This window comes from Drosophila melanogaster, chromosome 3R (genome assembly GCF_000001215.4).
Source record: "Drosophila melanogaster chromosome 3R".
NCBI lineage: Eukaryota > Metazoa > Arthropoda > Insecta > Diptera > Drosophilidae > Drosophila > Drosophila melanogaster.
The window spans coordinates 17,930,014-17,943,778 of record NT_033777.3 but is presented as its reverse complement, the minus strand read 5'-3'; the positions used below and the strand labels follow the sequence as shown (position 1 = coordinate 17,943,778).

Sequence of the window (13,765 nt, the reverse complement as noted above, 5' to 3'; positions counted from 1 at the left end):
ATTTTTGGTTGTTTAAGTACTGCTAGCTGCCTGCCAGTTGAGTGTCCGTCCAAAAACGGTGGTGGAAATGGGGGTGACCACTTCAAACATGAAAGCGAAATGTCCTGAGACCCTACAAAAACTAGAAATACGCGGGTGCACTGAGAGAAATTTTTTATTTCAAGTAAATTGGCAGAGGCTACATTTTGAATGTTCACAATGAAAATTGCTGGGGAAGCTAGTGAACAACCATTTCGCCATAATTTACACTATCTAAGCTTTTATTTTTAGCCACATGATATATGCATGCAGGGGATGTATTTTTGTGATTCTGTGCTACTCTTGCCATTTTTTCATCAGTGCATCGCAATGCTTATAGAAAAATCGGCACACTGACAATAAATCACGTGCGGCTCTGCTTCCCTCAGGTGAATGACGGTGTGTGTGTCAGCTACTTTTCCAATCAAAAAGCAAAAGTCTCGTTAGGGTTGCTGCTCGGGGAGTTTGCAGTGTGTCGTCATAGGAATGGTTAACAAATCATTTGCCATTTTTAGAAATCTACTTGACTCGCGCACACCAGGCACACACAGCTCTGCAAAAGCCATGGTTGTGGAGGGAGGAGGGGGTTTGGGGATTATGTAAGAGGCAAGAAAATTCACTCGCTCGCTAACTAACCTCCCATCATACTCACCCTCCTTCTCCGCCTCCTCCTCCTTTTCCCCTCGAGGAATGTGCCACGAATGTGTGGCAAACTGGATCGCCACAGACTGCAGCGGAAAAAATTCGGGATGGAGGAGGCTGGCTGGTTAGGTGGTTGGGCGGAAAAGTCCGGGAGTGTCGCCTAGACAGGCTTGCGGTTCAAATTGCCCGACCAGAGCCATGAACAACACTTAAAACTTTATTCGCTATATCCCGCGCTGCTGCTTCTATCACATACACTACCACTATTTTTTCCCGCTCCCACTTTTTCCCAGAGAGTTTCGGTTTTTATCTCTTTTCTCCTGCTTTAGTTTCTTTTCCTGGCGCTCTGGAACTTTGAAACTTGCACTTTTTTGGCCTAAATGGCAGGGGAGAAGTCAGCCAGGGGAGAGCACAATCCACCACATGGGAGTGCTGTCCATGGCAGCGTTCATTAATTGAACAGCTCGAAAGCGCTCCCCGAGTGCTTGGCCACAAGTCGAAAGCCCCAAAACACGCTTCCTGGCCACCAATGCACCATGGCGGTAGTTTCATAGCCAGATCAAAGCATTAAATGAGCCATTTATTGGCAAGGGTTTAACAAGAGGGAATTTGCTCAATAGCCTATAATGAATATAAACTGCAAGTGATTAATATTTCAAACAATTTATCTGTTCTAGCTACATTTCAAATTGTTCAGATATTGTGTGAATAATTCAGTTATGTTTTCCTGGAATCTACGAAGTGCATAATGACGCCAGAACAAGCATTTAACTTATAAATAGTTAATAATCGTCCATTAAAATCTCCATTCGCAGCTCCTTCCACCAGCTAATCCCAACAATATTCAACAAAAAGTGCCCACCCCAAACGTTGTCACAATTTCTTTTGTTTTTCTTCGATAATTTGTCATAAAAATTGATCAAACAAGCCGGAATAATGACAAAATGCAATTTGCATGTCATGAAAAGCCACCCATCAGCCCTTCGCTAGCACCCATACCATTTATCCTTGAAGGCATTGCATGTGTGTCGTGGATAAAATGGAGGGGAACAACATGTACACAACGACAGCAAGTCACGATAAACCATTTACAATATTTATTTATTCATAACTCACCGACTGGAATTAACTTTACATACACAAGATGGTTCAGTTTAGTTCGGTAATAGTTGGCCGGATTTAGTTGGGCCTTTTTTTTTCTCGAATGGCATTAGCCCTGTTGTTTCATGTCGGGCCACGATTTCCTTGGATTTGCGTACACAAATTGAAAATTGTGGGCAGGACAGGTGGAATGGCACTGAGTAGTCGAGGTGGAGTTGGAGATGGAGTCCCAGGAACTCTGACGTGATCCGTAGTCATAACTTGGTCATATTTATAGACTCTGCAGGGCCTAATCAGAGGGGACAAGAATGGGGGGGCAAGAACCAATTCCCATTACCAATTCTTGTTTATGCATCGAAAACAAATTCAAAAATTGAATTTTCTGCCTTTCTCTTTTGGGAATCTAAACAGTTGAGTCCAAGTGCCTTCCACTTCCTTTGCCCTCCACCCCCCCCCCCCTTCCGACCATTCCCTTCATCTTTCCTCTGCAAACACCATCCACATGGGCCGCTGCTCTTAATGTTTGGCCAATTGTCCCAGGTAGGCGGCAGACATCAGGCAGCAGACGGCCAACATTCGATGGTCGATAGTCGACGGTCGACAGCCGGCAGCCGGCTTGTGCTGCTTCTTCCTCCTTTGGCGATGGCTCAAGCCAGAGAGATATGGGACAGGTGCACTATAAGCACAGACTATCAGTACACTGAGAGAAATAGTTGCCTATTTTCGGGAATATATTATAATACGGCCAAAAACATATTGAGTTTGATTCATGAGTTCAGAATGACAAGTACACTAATTTAAAATACTTTAATATATATCTATATAAGTTTTTTTTTTCACTGCACTCTTACTTTGTTATGGTTGTAACGACTTTGGGAAAAAGGGAAGCGTACTTGCTTACAAACACAGTGGGGAAAACAACACGCGGCACAGTCAGGTGTTTTTCTGTTTGAAGCCATATGCCCTATGTATTTCCCCGTTTTCATTTATCTTTTTTATAGAGGGGTTACTTTTTTTTGGGCAGGGTGAACGGACTGAGAACCGAACTGTTTTCGGAAACCAGTCCGTCGCAAGTCCAACTCGAATTGCAAACCAAGTATGCCAGCACTTGCAATTGCAATTGCCAGAAGACCATTAGATAGAAGACAATGACAATGGGGGTCTGTGGGGCCCAGACAGTGGAGTGAAACTGAGAGAATTCCGTAGTCAGGCGGCCAGTCATTGCGGCACTTACTCGCCATGAGTTGGCCACTTTTTTTTTTGATTCCATTCTGCAGAAACAGCCGGACAATGGCAATGACCACGGCCGCAGTCGGCAGTCGGCGCATAATGCAATAAACAATCACAGAAATGCATAATGCATGTCAGATTAAGAAAATATTAGCTGCATTCGTGCATTAGACTGTTTCGATGAGGAAGGAGTCTCTGAATTGCAGTTAGGCGACTTCCTTTAAGTTCTAACTGGCTATAAATGGAAGGGGTATTCCTTGCTGAAAGGTCAATTATAGTGTAGGGAAAACCAGTTATGCATATGAGGATAAAGATTGGCTAATGTGGTGCAAAAAACGCAATTATTAATATCTCTAAAAGTTGTATATAACGTTACATAAAGGGCATTGCTCGGCTATTATAGAATCATATACTTATTGATGGTATTGTGATAATGACTACATTTTATAACTTCGTTTCATGCAGTCTTCATTGGACATTGACTGATTCACGACTGCAGCAAGATCTAATGCCTTTCCCATCTGAAATTCCCCTTCATTTGAAATCGCACAGGATGCCATAAGAGCTTCCCTGCTTTCGTCAAGCAGAATAGAACAAAAGTCTGTCATTCATTTATTCAGCTGAGCTCTATCCAAAGCGACTGAATCGAACTAAACTATACCGAACCGTACCGAACTGAACTGAAAAGAGCAATAACAGTGGGCGGATGGGTGGTTGGGTGGGAGTGCCGCACTATAGCATACCACGTATTATCCGATCGGGAGGTCCCCGCAGATGGGAGAGACAAATGTTGACGGCCATGCTTCAATGCGTGCGCAGCGGCGAATGCTTCCGTTTCCGTTCTTAATAGCTTTATTGTGATTTACTCAACAACAAACAGTGGGGGCCAGCTACAACAACAACAGCAATAACAGCTGCAATGAGCGTAAGCAATCAACGGAATTACAATAGCGTTAAAAAAGACAACAACTGCTGTAACGATTAACTGATAAAAACAGCATTCAATGATTGAGAACAATCGAAGGGAGAAAAGTTAAGCCCCCCCCAAAATAAAAGTGAGGAAAATTAAATGGGCGAAATTATTTTAACGGGCCAGGTGAGAATGGGCGTATCGCGCAAAAAAGCGTGAAATATGGCAAGCAATCTTAAAGATACCCTGACCCACCTACATATTTAACACTGCATTTTGAAGCCTGGTAAAAAGTTAACAAAGAGCTTTTTTAATCGGCCTGCAAAAGAACAAGCTGCAACTTTTAGGGGCACTAGGTGAGCTACAACCCTTTCTTGCATCACCTTTGGACTTTGAGGAAACAGGGTTGCCCGTATTGACCGTCAATCAGGAAAGCCAGGTACAACAACAACCACCCGCTCACGACTCGTCGACACTCCAAGAAAAGTTATGCAAATATTGATATAACAGAAGCATATGGGTTATTAACTGCCAATTGATTAGCTGAGTAGTGGGTATATGATACTTTACTTCTGCGTTTTTCTTTCTATGGTTCTGTTTCTTTAGTCCATTGGCTTAAATACTTTATGGCTTTCTATACTTTTTTTCAAGTGTATTTTCCTACCCCTTGGACTTTCAACGTTCTGCCGCTTACGTCACTCGTAAGAAAACGAAAGCCTCATCCAAAACCGAAACTTGAATATTTTGTTCGCCGTGTTGTCTCACTTTATGCCAAATTATATGGCTTACAAATGGGGTGCATAGGATGGGCGGGGGAGCCAGGCTATACTATGATGTGCCATATAGTGGATATGTCAGATGTCGGTATATAGCATATAGCATATGGAATAGTGGTGGCTTCGCCTTTGCTGCTTTGTTGCTTGGTTGCGTTTCAAATGCTCAGCCAGGTGAAACGCGTTTTTTTTCTGTCTCCGTCTCCGACTCTTTGTTGTTGTTGTTGTTCTTGTTGTCTGGGCCGCCAACTCAGGTGTGACAAATAATTATACATACCTGTCTGTATACAGGCATATGTACGTACATACATTCATTTAAAAGAAGCGTCAGCAGCAGCACCAGCAAAAGTTCATTAAAAGGCGCACAATTTCCACTGCTAAAAAGAGCAAACGAGTTGAAGTACTAAAATAACCCCAGTCCAACATAAAGCACTTTTCAGCCCAAAGTGAGTTGGGTTCTGGAGTTGTCAACCTTTGCCGACACTTTTCTGACTCATTAATCCCGTCGAGTTTTGGGGCAAACACATTTCAATTAAAAAAAGGAGCAATCCAATTGGATTGATTTCCATGCGGGCCGCAGTTTCGTCTAGTTGGATTTTCGACGAAACGAAGGCCAAATAGCGGAAAATGCTGAAAAATCTAGACCACCAATCGCTAGAAGGGAGCTAGCTGACTGACCATGGTCCATGGTGTTTGTTGGACCACGTGTGTGTTCTGTTTGTGGCCTTCTCAGCCAATTGTGCAACAATTTGCGGCACTTACGCCGCAGGGAATCCGCTCAAGACTCAGTTTGGGCCAAGGGAATGCGGTTTCGAGTTTGGTACTAAACGCAAAGAGGAGATGGTCAACAGCGGGAAACGTGGCCAAGTGCCAGGCTCCAACTGAGGACCAATCAAGCTAAGCGGTTTACATTCGAGATCAAAGAAAGTCACGGATAATGGCTTAACCAGCTGTGTGAGAATCATGTTTTTTAAGCCTCTAAACTGAATAGAAACAATGACATAATAGAATTGTAATAGAATATGTAAAGCTTACATAGCTTTCCTTCAATTTTGCGCATTTATAAACTGATTGGCAATAATATCTGGATTATTGTAATGCGAAAACCATCATAGTGATTAATGCTGTCACTGGCCAAAGAGTCAATTAAACTTGGCACAGCTCGACTGATTCGACTTGCGGTTTTCCAACTATCATCTATCATGCATCAAACTCCATCGACACACTTATCTATTTGCGTAATTTATGACTTCCTGCACGTTTTCATTCGAGATTAAGCTATCAAAACAGCAAAAGCCGCACAGCTTCCCATAATTACAACATTTTCACAATGCAAATGAATATCCAATTGTTTCGATGAAGTCGAAATGTGCTTCAATTAATTGATTGCCCTGAGTCTTTGCATGCATAATAATCGAATTTATGGGGCTTAGCAGATCATATCCACTAAACACTACTCGAAATATTGGTTAAGTAAGTGACCAAATTTAAGAGATCATATTCATATGTTAATGTATTACTCACCTTGGTTAACAAAATGTATACAAATTGCTCGGAGCTTCCGATTGCAGCCCAATTAAAGTCTGAAAACAGAGAAATAAAGAAAATTGAGTGAGGAAGTTGTTAATGCACATGAAAGATTATTTCCAGGTGACAGTCCGGGTTAATTGTAGGTGTTATTATATATTTTAAATTGAGCTGTAGTTTTTGAGTATGTGTATTTTCGTATCTTATGTCTTTGGATTTAACGAAAGACTATCAAGGACTTCCTTTTTAAACTGCAGATTTTGGCAGCACTCTAAACCCATCTCCATTTACCTCTGCCATTTAACATCCTTGCCATTTTCCGCAATCCCCTCTTGTGCCTTTTAGTTTTATTGCACTGCAATTGCAAAATGCTCTCGCCGGGAGTTCAATTCAATTTATCTTTGATTTTCACGGTGCTCCACGAGAATCCAGTCCATTTCACAGTTACCACACCTCAGTTGGTTTGATTAATTTTGTATATTTTTTGAGCTGACAGCTTTCGGTACGTTCAGCATCTTCTAATCCACTTGATTTGTGCGCCCAGCCGGACTAATTACACTTTTTCTACTTAGCCGAAATACCTAGTGTCTGCCGTCCGGAAAGCTTTTAAGTAAATTACATTTGCAATTAGCGACCACCGAAATCAATTTGCGTTCCTCCTGCTGTGCCATTGTAAATTGTAAATTTCGCTCCTGGCTCCTCGTAAATTCCTTTGGCGGCAAGCAACTGCATTTATGCAGCAGGCATGGAGAATCCGGCCAAAAAAGCGAAGAATGCAGCTGACAAAAGGATACCCACCGACTAAAGCTACAAACCAGCCAAAGGAACACAACGGGGCCAAAAAATACAAACACACACACAAACTCATGGCTACCAAACTAATTTTATTACAGGACCACAGCCAAAGGGCCCCCACAGGAGTGTCCTTGTCCCCCTGTTCCTTTTTTGCCATGTGAAAACAATGTCATTTTTACACTTGGTCATTTTGCCTTTTAGTCCTGTGCCGCCGCTCTCTTCTATTTACCAGGTACATATGTATGTGTGTATTTTTTGGTTCTCGGTGGAAATTTAGCATATGTTGCTTAAATCTTTAATGAAATCCACCATAGTGCCAAACACAGAGTTACATTTTAAAGCCGCCCAAAATCGTCTCTTCTTTTTTTTGTTAGTTTTCCTGGTTTCCCTGGGCAGTGGAGGAGGCTCAATTTTCTAAGCCAATTTTGTCGCACATCGCCCAACAAGTAAACAAAACCAGCAAGGACACTACAAAAGGGAGTTGGTGGTGGGGATTGGGGATATATATGGGTTTTCAGAGGCTGTTCTTGGGGGCTTTTTCCAGGGGATAGTAGAGCCTGCGCTGCACCACTGCCAGTGCATGCAAAGTGAATCTAATGGAATAGTCCAAACTTCGTGGGCAAAGTGCTGGGAGCCCAGAGGCCCGTCAATCGCAATAGATTGTTATGGTTGCTGTGTGGATAGCTGGGTTCTTTCAAAGCCACCCAGAAAATAATCCCAAAGTGCACAGCCGATGAGGTGTGGGTGTTTGTGCGGCTATAAAACAAATGCCCCGATTTTTAAAGGTTTGATAAAGGAAAATTTAGTACAGGTTCGGTTTTTGATTCAGGGAATTTCGTAAAATGGTGAAGAGTTTTAAGTCTGCATCGACATCAAATTAAATACCTCAGTTTTCTTTTTTTTTACATATTTATCTATAGCAACGTGAGCTGAAAAATACCTTAAGCCTCTTCTTTGCGAACTGGAAAATGCTTTCCGCCTCGTTTTCCCCCACTTAAAAGCTTTAAACATTTCTTAGAAGATTTCCTTTGCCATAATTTGTAGTCGAAGACTACTATTGCACAGTCAAAACAAACTCAACGAGCTTGGCAGTTGGAAACTGCCACGGGTTTTCATCTGTCCCTTTTTTTTTGGAGCTGGCTTCAAAGCCAGCAATCGACAGGCTGTCAATTAAAATGGAAATGTTTAAGTTTCGTTGGCAATAAAAAGGCTGGCAGGACTCTTGGTTCAGTACGGAGGAACTTGGGTTTTGCTTGGCTGGATTCTAGGGATAGGTTTAGTTGGGTTTTGGTTTGGTTCGCTCATTCATCCAGAAAGAAAGGCAGTTCTTCCTGCTGCTGTTGATTTTGCTACTACCTCCTTCGTCGCCCAGCTGTATCCCATTTGAACTTTGACCCAATTTGGTGTGTGCAGCGGCAGCGACGTCATCCAGGATTGCCTCGAAAGAACTCCTTTCGTCCTTTGCGCAGGCAACTCCTTGTGCCTGCTCGCTGATTGCACGTGGCACACTCACTCTCGCACAGAGAGATATGGCACAGAGTGTGCTACAAATTGAAGTCTTCAGCAACGAGTCACGAAATCTAGAGTAGTAGTCTCTAGCACTGAATATGTGGCACATGGAGCGCCGGCACGTTGCACGTGTATTATATTTTCCTATTTCGCAATTCGCATTTCGTTTTCCCTTTGCTCTGCTGTTGAAAGGAAACTGTGTGATGTGCCTAGCTGTGTAGTCCTGCTGCCGGCCTACACTCTGTGGTGCATACACTGAGCGAAAATTTAAGTAACACCTAACAATTGCACACGACATAACATTTGTGCATCATTACTAATGCTATAGATACTGAACTCTTTCTACCAATTAAGAACATAGTATCTAGTTATAAAATTCGAATATCACTTTGAATATATGATTTCTCACTGTGTATTCACACTGCTAATAGCCGGCAGGTTTTTTAAGCTAGCTCTCCTCCTTTTCGCAGACAGACAGCAGCAAAGTGCGGAGACTTGTCCCTGCTGCAGAGTCGATTTTTATATGCAACTCTATAACAATTCCACAGACGTGGACGGTTACGTGCAATTTCGCCTGGGAACAGACAACTCCTCGTCGGCTTAAATACAAAGATCTCGGCTTTTCACGGCGCGCAAGGGGTTAAGTGCGGGAAAATCGGGTGGAAAAATGCGGGGGGGGGGGGGGCAGATGGTAGGGAAAGGAGCACCTTTCGACTATCCTTTTGCATTTCGTTTACTTTTATGAAAATGGCTTCCATGTGTTGGGGAGCGAGTGTTTTTAAGGATTGCGCCAATGTGTAATGAACTGCACAGTGAACTGGAGTGCTCAGTCTGTGTGCACTTTCCACTGAATTTTCCGATTCCTCAGATCGTCAGTACCTGCATTTTCCGCTACCTTAGTCTCTTCGGCCTTTTCCTCAGTTTCAGCGCTCGGCTGCAGTCCACAGTTCGGACTTATTTGAGTGTGTTCGAGAGCTTCGTCATTCTTGAAAACTAATTTTATTTACAGGTGAAGCGTTGCTTTTACCTGACCACCCCCCACCACCCATCATCCCCATCCTGCCAGCTCTTAAACCCCTTTGGGCCAAACCCCCCATCCCCCATACCCCCATTTACCACGGACAGGCACTCGATTTATATTGAATAAATGCAAAAGGCGTGTTAATTGACAGACCATGAAGAAGGAAAAATATTTTTGCACTTTTCTCGCTACCCAGCCCCCTGATTTTTCCCTTCCCGCCCCTGAGCAAACTGAAAACAACAACAACAACAATTGTTGGTGAGGAGAAGCAGTCAAAGCTTTCAAGCTGCCTTCGTGCTCAACTGCAAAATGACCAGCTAAATGAATGGGGTAAAAATAAAGTGGTAGAAAGGCGGATTGGTGGGTGGGCAGTATAAAAAGCTGTTTGCATCGCTCGGTTTTGCCAGGTTTTTTTTCTGAATGGGTCTAATGATTTGGTTATTCAATTTGTAAAGCAATCAAGGGGAAAGAAGAAGTTGAATTGCAGCAGGAGCTCACTCGATTTAAGGAGTTATAAAGAAAGAATTGATGTTAATAACGCCAATGGTCTCAGAATTGCATTTCTAATGGATAATGTATTGCGCATGATTTATTGCGGCACTTGAACTACAATTTAAATGATAAAGAGTCATAATAATGACTTGTTAAAATTTATGGACCATTTGGTTTTAAACTAATCCTTTAATAAGTAAATATAATCAATGTTAAATATAAATCAACCGCCTGTTCATTAAAGTGAGTACTTTATGAAGCTATGTAAATGGCTTTTATATTTATACTTTTAAAGCATTTAGGCTTCGCCTTTCAATGATCTCGAATACCTGATTATAAAAGTTCTTAAATTTGGGAATAGTGTGCAAGTTTTGGTAAGAATCGTCGGGTCATTGGTAATTATGGTAATTTGTTGCTGCTCCTACTTAGCCATTTCTTCTACTTTTATTATTAATAGCCGTCTAAAAAGCAGAGGGAGTTGCGCACGGCGCCTATAAATCTGGCAGCCAGCGGCGTACATTTTACGACGCTTGGCTGGTTGCGTCTCTGCCTTCCGCTTTTCCCACTTTTTCCACTTTTCCTGCCATTTCCACCAGCGCCCGCTGGTCAGTTTAAGTTGCGTGCGGCACTAAATCGCTCATATTTATCTATAATAAAGGCAATTTCGAGCCATTCCCCATAACAGCTACCACCCCACAAGAGCTTCAAGCCACCGCCCCCATAGCCTGCATTTTCGTTGGCTAGAGGTACTGGCTGAAAAATCGATTAAACAAATTGAGTAAAGTGTTGCCAGTGCCTGCCAGGCACGCCATATAGCAGTATGTGGCACACGTATACACGTGGATATAACCACAGTTGTACACAGAGAAAAATGTGCCTCAAGTTGTGTATCTAATCATTGAATATTGCGGTTTTAAGTAAATTCGAGAGGTGTGTAAAAGTATGCAACAAAAAATGGGCCAACTATATATTGTTGCATACTTTTAGGTACCTATGCAAATTTTATATATATGCACCCAATGCCTATTAATCACCGTACAATTTTAGAGATAATGACTAACTATAAGGACACATTTTTTCGCCCGGCTATAACTATGCCATGTAAGGTGGGTACTGTTGGTCTATAATTATATGCCTGGCCCCCATTTCGCCGCCTCTGTTTGTTGGGGCCAACATGCGTTGCCTTGGCTACGCGTCGTCAATAAGCCAACCTCACTCACACACACACTTAATCGCAAGGATACACACTTGGCCACACGCACACACACACACACACACACACACAATCGCACTCACGCTCACACTTACAGACAGGACACTACTGAGCAAATAATATTATTTATTTTTACTGTCCACTTTGGCTTGGGCGAATTAATTTAATACTGCATATGAAGCGTCACTTGTTTGTAATTGAGTTCACTATCGCGCTGGTTATGATTAATAATTTACTGTATCGACAGTGAGCTTCCAACCTCTGTAATTGTTCAACTTTATATTATCCCGTGGCAATTTAAAGCTTTTCACTTAATTTTCCTTCCACTGCACTCTGCGAAAATCTTTGAAAGTTCCTGAAGGTTTTCTTTGTTTCATTCTCACCTCGCGTGTCCTTGCGGCGAGTCCTTGCGCAATTTGACCGCAAATGTGTGGTAAAACCTCTGCGTATAACTTTTAATCTTGAAGATCTTCTGACCCAGCGACATTTTCCTACCTCGATCTTATGTCACCATTTTCGAGTATTTTCCGCCCTCTCTGTCTCTCAGTTCATTATCGATATTTTTTAGTGTTTTCTTTTTTTTTTTTTTTGGTTACGATCAATAAACTTGTGTATTGCTACTGGTTAGCTACTGTTGCGACTGCTGCCATTTGCCACTGAGTCCAACTGCCAACTGGCGTGCCAGGACAATGCGTGTTTTGTTTTGGCCTCCCCCAGTTCGTACTCGTATCCTAGCAATATGTTGGAGCTTTCACATTCCGCATTTTGCGTGCCAGCGCACCAGCACCAGCACCAGAGGTCCTTGGCTCGATAGGCTAAGCTGGCTAAGCCGCAGGGCTAGCACATCCACAGCCCCGTTTGAAAACACCTCCTGAAAAGCGGAAAAGTGACTGGCGCTCATCGGTAGTCAGAGAAACGCAGAGAGAGAAAATTCTAGAGAGAGTTGAGCACTTAAAAGCACTAAAAAGTAACTTTCGTTAAATGGGCATATATTGCATATTTGAATAAAAAATATGTCTATCTATCCAGAAACTATTTGTAATTTACTTATTTCTTGCATTTCATATTTTTAGTAACTAAATATTTTGAAGCTATATTTTCCCCGCTTTGACTTTACTTTTAGTCGTGTAGATGGTGCTTTTCTTGTTGTTTGGGAAGTAGCAACAAGAATTGGCTAGGCCGTTGCCAAGGCAGCCATTCACCCGATCCGTTGCTAAATTGAGGCTTACTTAGTAATACATAAAAATATCCCACTTCTCCGTGCCGAAGATTTCAATTAAAGCCGACGCTTCAAGTGCCCGCAATTGTGGTAATTAGAAGAGCAATCACAGTGACAGGACCTACGCATATCGATATAATTGTGGGGCGGTGGGTTGAGCGATTGGCTTAGTTTCGGCGAAGTGGTGGGTGGGTTGGTGGTTTGCTGGGTGGTGGTTGGCTTAGTGGGTGGATGGCTTCATTGTTTCAGTGCTTCAGTTGGTTCAGGTCAGACTATGCAAATTTACTTGGCACACATCGCTTTGTGTCCCTGTCTATGTTGCTTTCCCTTCCGGCCTTGCTCTGTGCTCCATCCCCATTCTCGTTTTCCCCTCTACCAATTCGCTGGCTCCTCCTCATTCGTGGCTGGCCATCGCTCGGCATAAATAACAAGAGAAACCTGTTAATCGGGCTAATTGCATAAATTATAATGGATAATGGGCACGCACACTGGGGCACTGCGCAAGGACATACCAGCCAGGATGGCAACTGAAAACGTTTTCGCTTAAACCCTAAAAGTGCCTCAACTCAAGTTTTATCAAAATAAATTTAAAGTTCTAGCTAATATGTAAGGTTCAAAGTGCAAGTTAATTATACAAATTTGGAGGTAATTTCCCAAAATATAGACAGCTGTTCAAAAATATATTTCTCCAGAATTGTAAGATTTTTAAAAAATTATTTTCAGATTCTTCTATAGCAAATACAGCGATGTCAGCGGCAGACATCTCCAGCGGTGGGCCAACTTCAAAGTGAAAATCAATTTCTCTTTAAGCAATTTCCAATGGAATTGAATTTTCATTAGACAACAACCCAGCAGGAAGAGCAACGAAATGGGGGAGGAATTGGCGTTCGGTTGCCGGGAAACGGCGGCTGGCGATTGAATTTCCATAAATCCCGCGCTGCGACCCCTTAACCCGTTTTGCCATTTACCGACACTTAAAGCCTCTCTTGTGGAGCTTTGGAGTTGAAGTTTTGTTTGTAGGCGAATTTTGGCCCTGAAAGAAATGGCTTGAAAACGGCGGATAAATGGGGAGAGTTTGCTTTGATTGACGGCTGACTCGCTTGTCATTTGCCAGGCACTGCTTGCCTTTGCTCCTGACAGTTTTTCGCCTACGATAAAAGACAACTGCCTGCATAAATAACATTTTGAGATATTGACAAATCGTAGAGGATACAGAATGTGCTGGCAAATATTTATAGAGGCAAAGGAGTCCTGTGCGTCAATGGCGGCCACAAGTATGTCACAAATAATTTTAATTATTTAGAAAACTCAACGG

The 13,765-nt window shown here is 42.5% G+C and overlaps 1 protein-coding gene across 6 annotated transcripts in view; it reads right to left on the bottom strand.

Moving 5' to 3' along the window:
• cpo (couch potato) overlaps positions 1–13,765 on the bottom strand; it is a 99,061-nt gene that overhangs the window by 75,114 nt on the left and 10,182 nt on the right. For 3 of the 6 annotated variants that reach the window (NM_169782.3, NM_001275761.1, NM_001275762.1), the window contains exons 1-2: positions 11,327–11,908; positions 6,199–6,257 (exon numbers count right to left, since the gene is read on the bottom strand). The gene's annotated coding sequence lies outside the window, so the exon portion shown is untranslated. Of the gene's footprint in view, positions 1–6,198; positions 6,258–11,326; positions 11,909–13,765 lie in introns of those variants that run through there. The other 3 variants (NM_001014631.3, NM_169781.4, NM_001170169.3) reach the window with 2 other exon arrangements.